The following is a 12222-nucleotide window of genomic DNA, read 5'->3' as shown; positions in this document are numbered from 1 at the left end:
GTACTGGAACAGGGTAAAAAAGCAAGGGAAAATATTTATTGTATTTTTTAATTATGCTCACGTATATTCCTATTAAAAGATGGCTGGCACATGATCAAATATTAAATATCGGCATTTGTTTTGTGGGAATTTAAATTTTGATTTAACAGAGGGTCTAGCTTTTTCTGCTTTGTCCAACCCAAGTTGACAATGTTTATACGTCATAAATGATGATTGTTGACTTTTCTTTGTTTTTGTAAAAAAATTTCTATACTTATTTATTAAATTTTGACATGGTATTTTTAAAAATTACAATGTAAAGAAAAATAAGAGAAAATGACAAAAAATATTCCTGAAATATTCAAATGACAATCAAGTTTTGTAAACTGTGAGGGTTATTTTTCGGTCCGTGGACACTTTGACATTTTTTTGTATTTCTTTTTTGTTTTTTGAAATGATATTATGCTCTTATTAAGCTTTTTTAAGGAATGACTAGATTTTTTGAGAAAATGATTAGAATGGAATAATAAATTACAAGTTGCTTATTATAAATATTATATTATAGATGTTCATAACTTATATATCTTATGATTTTTTTATCCTTAATGTTTTGAGCCAACAACCTTTCTAAGAGTTATGTCCTAATGAATGATTTGAAAAGAGTTTCTTATAATTAATATCTTATAATTTTTAAAAGTTATATAATGTATCGTTATATGCTCCTTTCGTTTTTATTTGTTGGAGAAAAAAATTATATCACACAATTTAAGAAGATTGATTAATTATATTGTGTTTGAAAATAAAATAATTATATTGCAATATTCTTTATTAATTGTGTTAATCAAACATTCATTAATTATTTTTTTATAATTATGAATGATAAAGTTATGGAAATAATTTAAGAAGTTTGCAATAAATGTTTATTAAAAAAAATATAATTTTATTTATATAAAAAAATAAGTTAAAAGTAATAATTTCTTTTATAGATAAAAATGGAGGGAGTACATTTTTATTTTTTGTAAGGCTTTAATGGTTGAAGACTTAAAGGCCCATACAAAGGAGTCATGTTCACACGTGCACGCACACGCACTTTTCTCTCTCACTTTTTGTCATGCATTGTCATTATCTGCTCTTTATACTATGCATGATCATAACTTATACAACTTATGATGATAAATTCATTATGTTATTTTATATATTTATTATAAAATTAAATAATATAACAAAAGTAATGTCTTAAAATATTAAATATTAAATTAAATAAAAAATAAAAAGTATGATGATAATATAAAATTTTGAGTGGTGATTCTTAAGTCTCACTTCTCACTTTGATTCGAAAAAGTTGTTGCTAATTGTAACTTTTAGCGGTGACTTATATGTTGCCGTTAAAACTTAGATCTTCGACAATGACATACACTTGTCACTACTAAAAGTCTGACAATCAACAGTGATTATATATTATCATCGCAAAAAGTCACACTTTCAATAACAACTTCAAATGTCGCTGCAAAAAGTTAAACTTTTAGTGACAATTTTTTTTTATCATTACAAATTGTTCATTTTTAGCGACAAACTCTAAAATCGTCGCTGAAAGTTACTTTTTTTAATAGTGATTTGATAATACTAAATCAAACAATAACTTGATTATGTTGGAATTGTACCCTTGAATCAACCCAGAACTTTGAGATAGCATCATTTTGGAGACGGATTGCATTGGAGAAAGGGAGAGAGACAGGTGGAGGAGCTCTCACATAAGTCCTAGAAGGGCAAGACTTCAATGACATGTCATTTATTGAATTTGAAAGACAGAATCTTCAGGAGATTTGACTTTGAGGGTTGAAAGAAGGGTGGTGGATCGGAGGGGTTTAACAATGATGAAGGAGAAGATGGTGGGTAGGGTTTGCTTCCACAAAAGAGTGGGTTTAGAGGAGGAAGAGAGGGGTGGGGTGGTGAGGAAGGAAGTTAGGGTTGCCAAAACTCATGGATGACGATTGAAAGGATAGCATATTTTTTTTAATACAAGATCATGAAGAAGGAATTAGGTCAAATCTAAACTCATAAGGAATCGATATCTTAAAAATGAAATGTTAAAATTTAAAATGTCTGTATTATTGCTCATGACAAGCTAGCCATGAGAGGATAGCATTTGGAGTGAAGATGGATAAAGCTTTGTTTCTGACGATGAGAGGGAGAGGGGGGTTAAGATGAGCTTGAGACGCGGGATATTGGTCAAACAATTTCGGCACGCGTGGTCCTTTTTGTGGGACCCATATTCCAATGTACATGTAACGGTAAAATTAGCACTGACGGAGGTAACATTGTGCTATTTTTAAGAATGTAGGGACGATATTATGCCTTATAAAATACTAGAATATTAATTGTGCTTTTTTTAAAATATTTACGATATATTTTATATTTTAATCCTTATTTTTTTTTGTAATATTAGGATAGGACTTTAATGATTGAAGGCTTGTACATAGGATTTTAAATTTTAAAGGGAGAATGATAGATAAATCCTTTTCAAATAAGGAAACGACAATTTGATCTCATAAAATGTGATAATCACATTGAGATCTCAATGATTTTCTTTGAGATTAAATTTTTATATGAAATTATTATAGTACCGTTTTACGATTTAGAAAGTTGTTATTTTTTAAATTGCTTTTGTCATCGACGGAACCAAACTTATAAATATTTATATTAAATTTGTGAATTATATAATATTAGTGGTAGAGAGATATTAAAGTAATTTTACATAAAAGTTTAATTTTTAAAAAAATCTCTTGAAACTTCACTGTGATTGTCACATTTTGCAAGATAAAATGATCATTTTCCTGTTTTAGAAGAATTTATTATCATTCCTCTAATTTTAAATTTTAAATCTTTATCATATAATATCTTATTTTAATGAAGGCTAAATATATTTTTAATTTTTTAACTTTATATAAGGTTTTAATTTAGTCATTTAATTTCATAAAGTATTTTTTTAGTTTTTTAACCCTAACATCGTTAGTTTTAAATAATTATTTTTTGTGTTAATTATTATTATTTTAAAAAAATAAATTTAATATGTCAATATTTAAGAATATTTATTAATATTTAAAAATTTAATGTAAAAATTTGTTAGGATAAAACTAATAATATTAAAATTAAAAGATTAAAAAGATATTTTATAAAATTAAGAGATAATACTAAAACTAATAGTATTAGTATTTACCTTTTTATTTTATTTTATTTTCTTCCATTCCATCAATCAATAACTCTCAGCGATTGTACCTTTCTTGTAGTTTTCTCGATCAAATCGGTTCGGTGGGTTAACAATATAAGCACAAGGCAGTAGGAGTCCATGCGAGAATAAAGAAGGTCTCTCTTCCTCGTGGCTTCATTCTCCACCTCCTTCTTTTCCTTCCCCGATGCATCTCCTTTCTTTCTTTGCTTCTCTTCTTCTTGGCAGTCTTCTTCATCCCTGTGAGTTTTCCAGTTTGGTATTAGGTGGTATATGTCCAAAAAGTTCAAACCTTGTGAGCAACTACTAGAGTCACTCAGGTCCACGTCACGATTCAAATCGAAATATGCTATTGACTTCATCCAATGTGCGTTTCTTTGACTCCCTTTCTCATTGTCGCTGTTTTCTTTGTGTCGCAAATTTTGTTCTCTCTGAGCTTATGAACTAAGGTTGTTTTGATTTGATTTGAGTTTGGTTTTTGTTTGTTTGTGCTAATCTTTTTGTTTTTTGTTCTTTGTTTTTGTTTGTGTTAATTTCTTCTTCCGTCATAGTTTACTTCATGGCTTTTGCTGTTTACCCAATCCCTCAAAGGAGCCAACGACGCCGTGGAGACTGAACCCCCGAAGACACTAGGACTTGTGTTGCAGAAGTAGTGGACTTAGAAGAAGATGAAGATGCAGGCGTGAAGCCATAGTCGGAGAAAAAGCAGAAGCAGAGGGCTGAAACCTACCTGAGTCGTCGGCCGGAAGTCTTATGTGAGAATAAGGTGACATTTGAACAATGACCATAGGGGCTGATGCTTTATATAAATGCATCTGTCCATTCATCAAGAAAGTAAGTATCACTAAATCAATTTATATTCCGTATTAAATTTGTTGGTATCAATTTTTTGGCTTGGAAAATTTCTGGGCAGTAGAAGGGTTATCTGAATTAATTTTTTTGACTGTATTCTACGTGCTCTACAGAGAAGAAGAAAAAGAAGAAGAAGAAGAGCAACAGAACTTGCACACGCCATGTGATTGACAAATTACAGAGGGTTCTGGAAATTTTCTTCCACCTTTCATGCAAAATTTGTCGGCTCCAAAATAAAATTCTGCATTGCTTGGCTCGTTTTATTTCCTTTGTCTTTTGCTTTTGTCTTCGTTTCCCCCCCGATTTTGCATCAATTCTTTTCCCTGTTTCTTCTTCAAAGTCTTCTTCTTCTTCTTGTTTTTTTTTTAAACCATTTTAGCTACTAGGTAAGGAAAAAAGAGAACTAGAACATGAATAAAAATCTTGAAGAGATTTTTTTTTGGCCAAAAAACAAAATTTTGAAGAGTAAAACATCCCTTTTTTGAATGTTCAGTGTTCCTTTCAACTGCCTTTGGGTTTTGTATTCGGGTAGAATATCAAACAGGTTTTCTGGCTGTCTTTCATGTATTTTTAAAAGTGTCCAAAGATATCCATCTTCATCAGCATTTTAGTTTCTGATGGATTTTGTCTTTTGTTTTGATTTGTTAGCGGACAATCATTATCATTAGGACCTCATTTTCATTGCCTTTTTAGTTTCTCTTCTTCCTTCCTTTTCACCTATTTTAGCAATAATAGTTCCTTGGTTCTTTAGCGCAATAATATTTGTAAGATATTTTTAATTTGATGTCTCTCGACTTTGCAAGTTTTATAATATATTTGGAATGAAGATGATACAACAGTAATGTTTTCTAGCTTTGCAAGCTCTAGAGTAAACAATTTAATACATGTAGTTATAATTTTGATATATTCCTTTGGTCTTCTTTATAGGGCATAGCGAGATAGTATTTATTTACTTTGATCCTATTTATATGACACCTCAATCATTATTATATTCATCTTCATCAGTTTGTTCCCATCAAAGTTGGAAAGTTTATCAAATGTTAGAGTATTTTATTTTTAAAGTAGGTATATTTAATAGAGATAAAGTTAGAAATTTATTGAATTTTTAGACATAATTAATAAAGTTTAAGGTTTTCTTTTGTTTCAGGAAAATTATTGAAAGTGATTGATAAATAAAATTAGAAAGAGTATGTTGGTCAACAATATGAAATGTGTTGTTAAATAAGCTTCAATAATACTTGCACACACTAAAATATAGTGTGGAGAGATATTGCTCTTTCAGGTTCGTTTTGCATGTGTGGGATTATTGATTAGGCATTTCATTTTAGCTTGCTATATATGTACAGATACAGCACTGTTAGAAATTCTTTTTAGCTTGCTATGTACAAAGATACAACATTAAAGATTTTGAAGAAATTAAATAGGGAGAATTAAAATCAGGTCCCCACAGATAAATTAATTACTGTAAGGTTCATTGATAATTAAACTAAGCTGCATTGATAGTTGTTTGTATTGTCAATACAATTTAGTTTAATTGTGAATATACTTTATAGTATTTAATTTTCTTGTGTGAGACTTTAATGTAATTCTCCCAATTAAATATAGTTGGAAGAGATTTTCCACATGAAAACTGTCATTATGTAATAGAAAATGTCATTAGGAAAATTGGCATATTGCCTTGCTCTTTTTATTCTATTTTTCTCGTGCATAATTGAGAAATGTTATTTTATCAGATTAGAGCCAAAGTTGAAAAAGAATATCATACCTCTTGCTAATGTGTTTCCTTATCTCTTTCCTTCCAGTAAGTGAGATCATTAAACTGAACGAAAGCAATCCTCTGGAACATCTGAAAGGTACAAGAATTTATTTTACACAAAATTATCTGTTTAATAAAGTGTGAAGATGTTTCTTCAATTGTAACACACCAAATTTTTTTTTAAATAATTTAACTCAACCATAGTTGGGTTACAAACACCCAACATATTTTTTATATCAATAATTTTGATATAAAATACTTTATAATTGGCTTCAACTCACACACTATAACATTTCAGATAAATTTTTACCTCCCACATGCCATTAGGCTAAATCACATTTGTCCATCCTTATACTCCCAACAAGTAAACTAAATCACATTTGTCCATCCTTATACTCCCAACAAATAAAATAAGCAATTTAGTCAATTTTCAACACAAGCCAGTTATTTGGCCTTATAATCATGCCTTTTAACCAATCCAAAGTAAACCAAATATTAAAATTACAGTTATCCAAATTGTACCAAAAATAGAAATAGTTTGAAAGGCATGATTACATTTATATATTCATATAATTGACAATAAACAAAAAAAGCCCTAATATTGGCAATATAACACATTATAAATCATAAATTAAATGCCCAAAAGAGACAGTGGATCTATACCACTAAGCCTCTGGAACTCCTCCACGTGTCACTCGTGGCTCTTCTCCTGAAAATTGTTAACCACATAATGAGACTCAAAAGTCCCAGTAACCAAAACCAATTTATGATAGTGTATACAAACAGTTAAGTGTGTACTTATTAAGTGAAAATTAAAAATAATATAATTCCAACAAATATAAGAAATATTACAATATACACAAACAACAATCCTTATATCCCTCCATTAACCTCGAGCCGTAGCCCTCACTCGGTGCTAAATTACCCGGCCAAAGGTAGATTAGCCCGAGCCCTTACAAGCCACCTATTGAGCTCCAATAGGGGCGTACCACATGGCACATAAATACAACAATAATGACAAGTCTCCCGACACCTCCCACAATAATTAAACAAATTCATAATAATATTGCACAATTATACAATATTACAAAATTCATAATTTTCTCAATAATCACCCAATTAACATGAAGTAACACTAATCACAAATTAAAAGCATGGTTACCTTGTGGCTTTTTCAATAAATTATTCCTTAAAATTTCTCTCTCACCACAATCTTACCAGTAATACAATCTACAAAATAACATATTATTTATAAATATTAGTTTCAATTTTTGAAACTAATAAAATAATTCTAATAATAGAATTAAAAATATAACATAATTCCTAATTTCAATCTTAATACAAATCTATAGTTAATACTATTAAGTAAAATTTTTAACTCCTCTTTTAATTATCAATAAACATTAATAATCTAAAAATCAACTTCTAAACTAATTTCTATTATCAAAATTTTCTTTTTATTTCATAAATTCGTACCTAAAATACCCAAAAATTAAAAATTGAGTCTCTAGTTTAGAATCATAATCCTATAACCATAATAATTCATTTCTCATCCCAAATAATCATCTAAACCTCAATAAATCAACATATATTTTCAGATCTAGTCTAGAATTTGATCCATAAGCCACAAATTCAAAGATCACCAATAAATTTATATTCTAGAATATTTATTATATTACTAACAACCTCAAAACCATATTTATTCAACAGAAATTCATCCCTCTTCCAGATCTTAAATTTTCTACCACTACAAAATCAGAAACCAAAGAAGAAGGATGACTAAGAAAAAATTTTAGAACACTTACTTAGTCTTAAAAAGCTTAAAATCACACCCTAAATATTCTATTAAAAACTCTTACCTTAAAACCCAGCACCGGTGAATTTGGCTTACAGATGCTCTCTCTCTGCCTCAGCTCACGCACGAAAGAAGGAATGAAGAAATGAAGGAACAGGTGAGTTTTTATAAAAATTCAGTGGGTCCCACATTTTTTTTAATTATTTCCTCTCTCTTCTTCTTCTTTTTTTTATTATTATTTTATTTTACTATTGAGGCGGCGGACGAAGCAAACTTCTCTTTTTCTTCTTCTCTCTCTCTTTTTTTTGCATACCTTTTTTTTAATAATAATTTAATAATATATTTTTTTAATTAATTAATAATAATTTTTTTAAAAAAAAATTTTAATTTAGAATTATATCCTAAGTTAGATTTAATGATCATTTTCTACTAATTTATTTACCTCTAAATATTTTTTTTTAAATTTCTATTAACCCAAATTAACTATTAAAATTTAAATTGGGATGTTACAATTCTCCCCTTCTTTTAGAAATTTTGTTCTCAAAATTTAAAATTAATAACTATTAACTACTCACTTAATCAAAAAGACGAGGATAATCACGTCGTATACTGTCCTCGGTCTCCCACGTAGCATCACCTGGAGTCGTGCCCTTCCAAATTACTTTAATCAATCTAATGGTCTTGTTTCTTAATTGCTTGTCCTTGTAATCCACAATCCTTTCTGGTTCAGCTTTGAATGTCAAATTCTCCCTGAGTTCAATTTCCTCGGGTTCAATTATATGGGAAGGATCTGGTTGATACTTTTTCAGTTGTGACATATGAAATACGTTGTGTATTCCAGCAATTTGGGGTGGTAATGCTACTTGGTACGCTACTGGTCCAACTCATTTTAAGATCTCAAAAGGCCCCATAAACCTTGGTGTCAACTTCTTAGCCTTAATAGCTCTTCCAACACCAGTTGCCGGAGAGATTTTCAAAAATATATGGTCACCTACTTCAAACTCAAGCGGTCTTCTCCTTTTATCCGCATAACTCTTTTGTCTACTTTGAGCTGTGAATAATTTTTGCTTGATTAAAGTAATCTTTTGGGTAGTCTCATCAACAATGTCTGGCCCCAAAACAGTTCTCTCACTTAATTCTGTCCAACACAGTGGCGATCTACATTTTCTTCCATACAATGCCTTATAAGGTGCCATCTGAATGCTAGAATGAAAACTATTATTGTAGGCAAATTCAGCTAATGGCAAGTGATTATCCCAATTACCTCTAAGCTCAATGGCACAAGCTCTTAACATGTCTTCAAGAGTTTGTATGGTTCGTTCCGTTTGCCCATTGGTCTGGGGGTGGTAAGCGGTGCTAAAACTCAGACGAGTACCCATGGCTTCCTGTAATGATTTCCAAAAGTTTGATGTGAATCTTGGATCACGATCATATAAGATATTTGTTGGCACTCCATGCAATCTCACCACTTCTCTTATATAGATTTTAGTTAGTTTTTCAAGAGAATACGTGATATTGGTAGCAAGAAAATGAGCTGATTTGGTGAGTCGATCTACGATTACCCATATAGTGTCATGACCAGAAGATGTTCTAGGCAATCCTGTAATGAAGTCCATAGAAATACTGTCCCATTTCCACTCTGGAATATCAAGAGACTGTAGCATCTCGGCTGGTTTCTGATGCTCAATTTTGACTTTCTGGCAAGTCAAACAACGAGTTACATGTTCAGTTACATCTCTCTTCATCCTTGGCCACCACCAACCACGTCTTAAGTCATGATACATCTTAGTTGCTCCTAGGTGAATGGTATATTTACTCTGATGAGCCTCCTCAAGTAAGATATTTTTCAATCGAGCATCATTAGGCACACACACTCTACCTTTATATCTTACGACATCATCATCGGTCACATCAAAATGTTCAGCCTTTCCAGCCCCAATCTCTACCCTAATCTTATTCAAATAATCGTCCTTCTGCTGCGCAATTCTGATTTCTTCCCAAAAATTATTCTCAAATTCAGTAATATGTAGAGCAGCCAAACGATTTTTGACTACTTCTACATTTACTGCATGAAAACTACTCCATAATTCATGTTCTCTGACCATCATGTGAGCAGTATGTACAAGCTTCCTGCTCAGAGCGTCGGCGACTACGTTAGCTTTCCCTAGATGATACTTCAACTCAAAGTCATAATCCTTCAAAAACTCAATCCATCTGTGCTGTCTCATGTTGAGCTCCTTTTGATCAAACAAATATTTTAAACTTTTATGATCACTGAAGACTTCAAAAGAAGAACCATAAAGATAGTGCCTTCAAATCTTCAAGGCAAATACCACAGCAGCAAGCTCCAAGTCATGAGTAGGGTAATTTTCCTCATGAGGTCTCAACTGTCGAGAGGCATAAGCCACTACTCGATCCTCCTGCATCAATACACAACCTAAACCTTTCTTAGAAGCATCAGTATACAAGGTATAAGGAGCAGTTGGAACAGGTAAGGTGAGCACCGGTGTGGTGGTCAACCTCTTTTTCAGCTCCTGGAATGCAATTTCACACTCGTTCGTCCAAATAAATAGAGCATCTTTCCTGGTCAACTTAGTCAAGGGCATTGCAATTTGTGAAAAACCCTTAATGAAACGACGATAGTAGCCTGCAAGACCCAAGAAACTCCTAATTTCTGTCACACTTCGAGGTTGTTCCCATTTCATCACTGCATCTATCTTACTAGGGTCCACCGCTACCCCTTCTTCTGAAACAACATGGCCTAAGAATTTAACTTCTTTAAGCCAAAAATCACATTTGCTCAACTTGGCATAGAGCTTGTGCTCTCTTAATATCTCCAAAACAATTTTAAGATGTTTAGCATGGTCCACCTCATCTCGAGAATAAATAAGTATGTCATCAATAAAGACTACAACAAATTTATCGAGATAAGGCTTGAAGATTCGATTCATATAATCCATGAAGACAGCTGGGGCATTTGTTAACCCAAACGGCATCACTAGGAACTCATAGTGCCCATATCTAGTCCTAAAAGCAGTTTTGGGGATATCCTCTGCTCTAACCCTCAATTGATGATACCCTGATCTTAGATCAATCTTAGAAAACACCGCTGAATTGACTAATTGGTCTAACAAATCATCAATTCGAGGTAAGGGGTACTTGTTCTTGATGGTTACCTTATTCAATTGTCTATAATCAATACACAATCTAAGGCTTCCATCTTTCTTTTTCACAAACAGTACCAGTGACCCCCATGGTGATATACTCGGTCTGATAAACCCCTTCTCTAACAAATCTTCAATTTGTCTCTTCAACTCAGCTAACTCCGATGGAGACATCCTATAGGGTGCCTTAGAAATAGGCCCCGTACCAGGTACGAGCTCAATTGAGAACTCAACCTCTCGTTCTGGAGGCAAACCGATCACTTCAGTAGGAAAGACGTCAGGGAATTCTCTCACTACTGAAATCTGATCTACACCTTCTTCAATCTCTGCCTTGATTGAGAAGAAATAATAAAAGCTTGACAGCCCTTTCTTATACACTGTTCTACTTGAGCTGCAGACAACAACATAGGACTTTGGGACTCTACAGGGGTTACAGTAAGAGCTGAAAGTGACACACTCTTTTTCTGACAATCAAGTACAGCTCCATTTGCAGACAACCAATCCATCCCCACAATAACATCAATCCCAGACAAAGACAAACAAATGAGGTCTATGGTGGTCTTTTGACCCTCATACTCAACCTCTACATTTAGACATGCCTTAGCAGTCCTTACAGTCAAACCAGCAGGAGTAGAAATCTTCACATCAAAAGGTAAGGTACACACAGGCAATTTACATCTTTTCATACATTCATCAGACACAAAAGAGTGTGTAGCACCCGAATCAAACAAAGCACAAATATCATTATCAAGGATTCGGATTATACCTCGGATAGCATTAGGGTTATTAGTAGCCTCCAGCCCAGAGAGGGCATACACTCGTGCTGGCACTGTAGGTCTCTGATCATTACCCCTATTTTGGTTTTGATAGCAGAATCGAGCAATATGACCAGGCTTCTGACAGATGTAACAAACCCAACAATCACCAGAATGAAACTTCACAAACTTACTGCATGCTTGATTACTAGCAGCATTAGGAGTAGGATTAAAGGTAGCTGGGCTCCTATAGGACCCTTGACTTCCACTCTGATTCCCTCTGTAGCTCTGGCCCTTATGATAGTAGCCTTTCTTCTTCTGATTTCTAAAGCCTCCAAAGATTTGACTGTTCCTCTTCTCTACTCCACCAATGGGTCTGGTGTGGATAGGGGGCTTCCCATGAGGTTCTTTCCTCCTCTCTCTATCAGCTTCTAATCTAGCCTCTCTCTTCCTCCGAGAAACTATTCGAAGCTTATTGCACATCTCACTGAATGTCTTGATCTCAAAAGGGGCTAACTGTTCCCTTAGATCAGGCCTCGCCTTCTCTAGTAATCGTTCAGCCATCCACTCTGTATCTTCATGTTTCTGGAGGTAAGTAGAGTATTTAGATAATTCTGAGAATTGTTCAATAAATTCATCCTCATCTAGATCACCCTGATGAAATGCATGAAACTCAGCCTCCTTTTTTGCTCTCA

Source organism: Prosopis cineraria, unplaced genomic scaffold (assembly GCF_029017545.1).
Source record: "Prosopis cineraria cultivar Desert tree isolate PC_DT_omini unplaced genomic scaffold, ASM2901754v1 PC12, whole genome shotgun sequence".
Classification (NCBI taxonomy): Eukaryota; Viridiplantae; Streptophyta; class Magnoliopsida; order Fabales; family Fabaceae; genus Prosopis; species Prosopis cineraria.
This window is presented reverse-complemented; position numbering follows the sequence as displayed.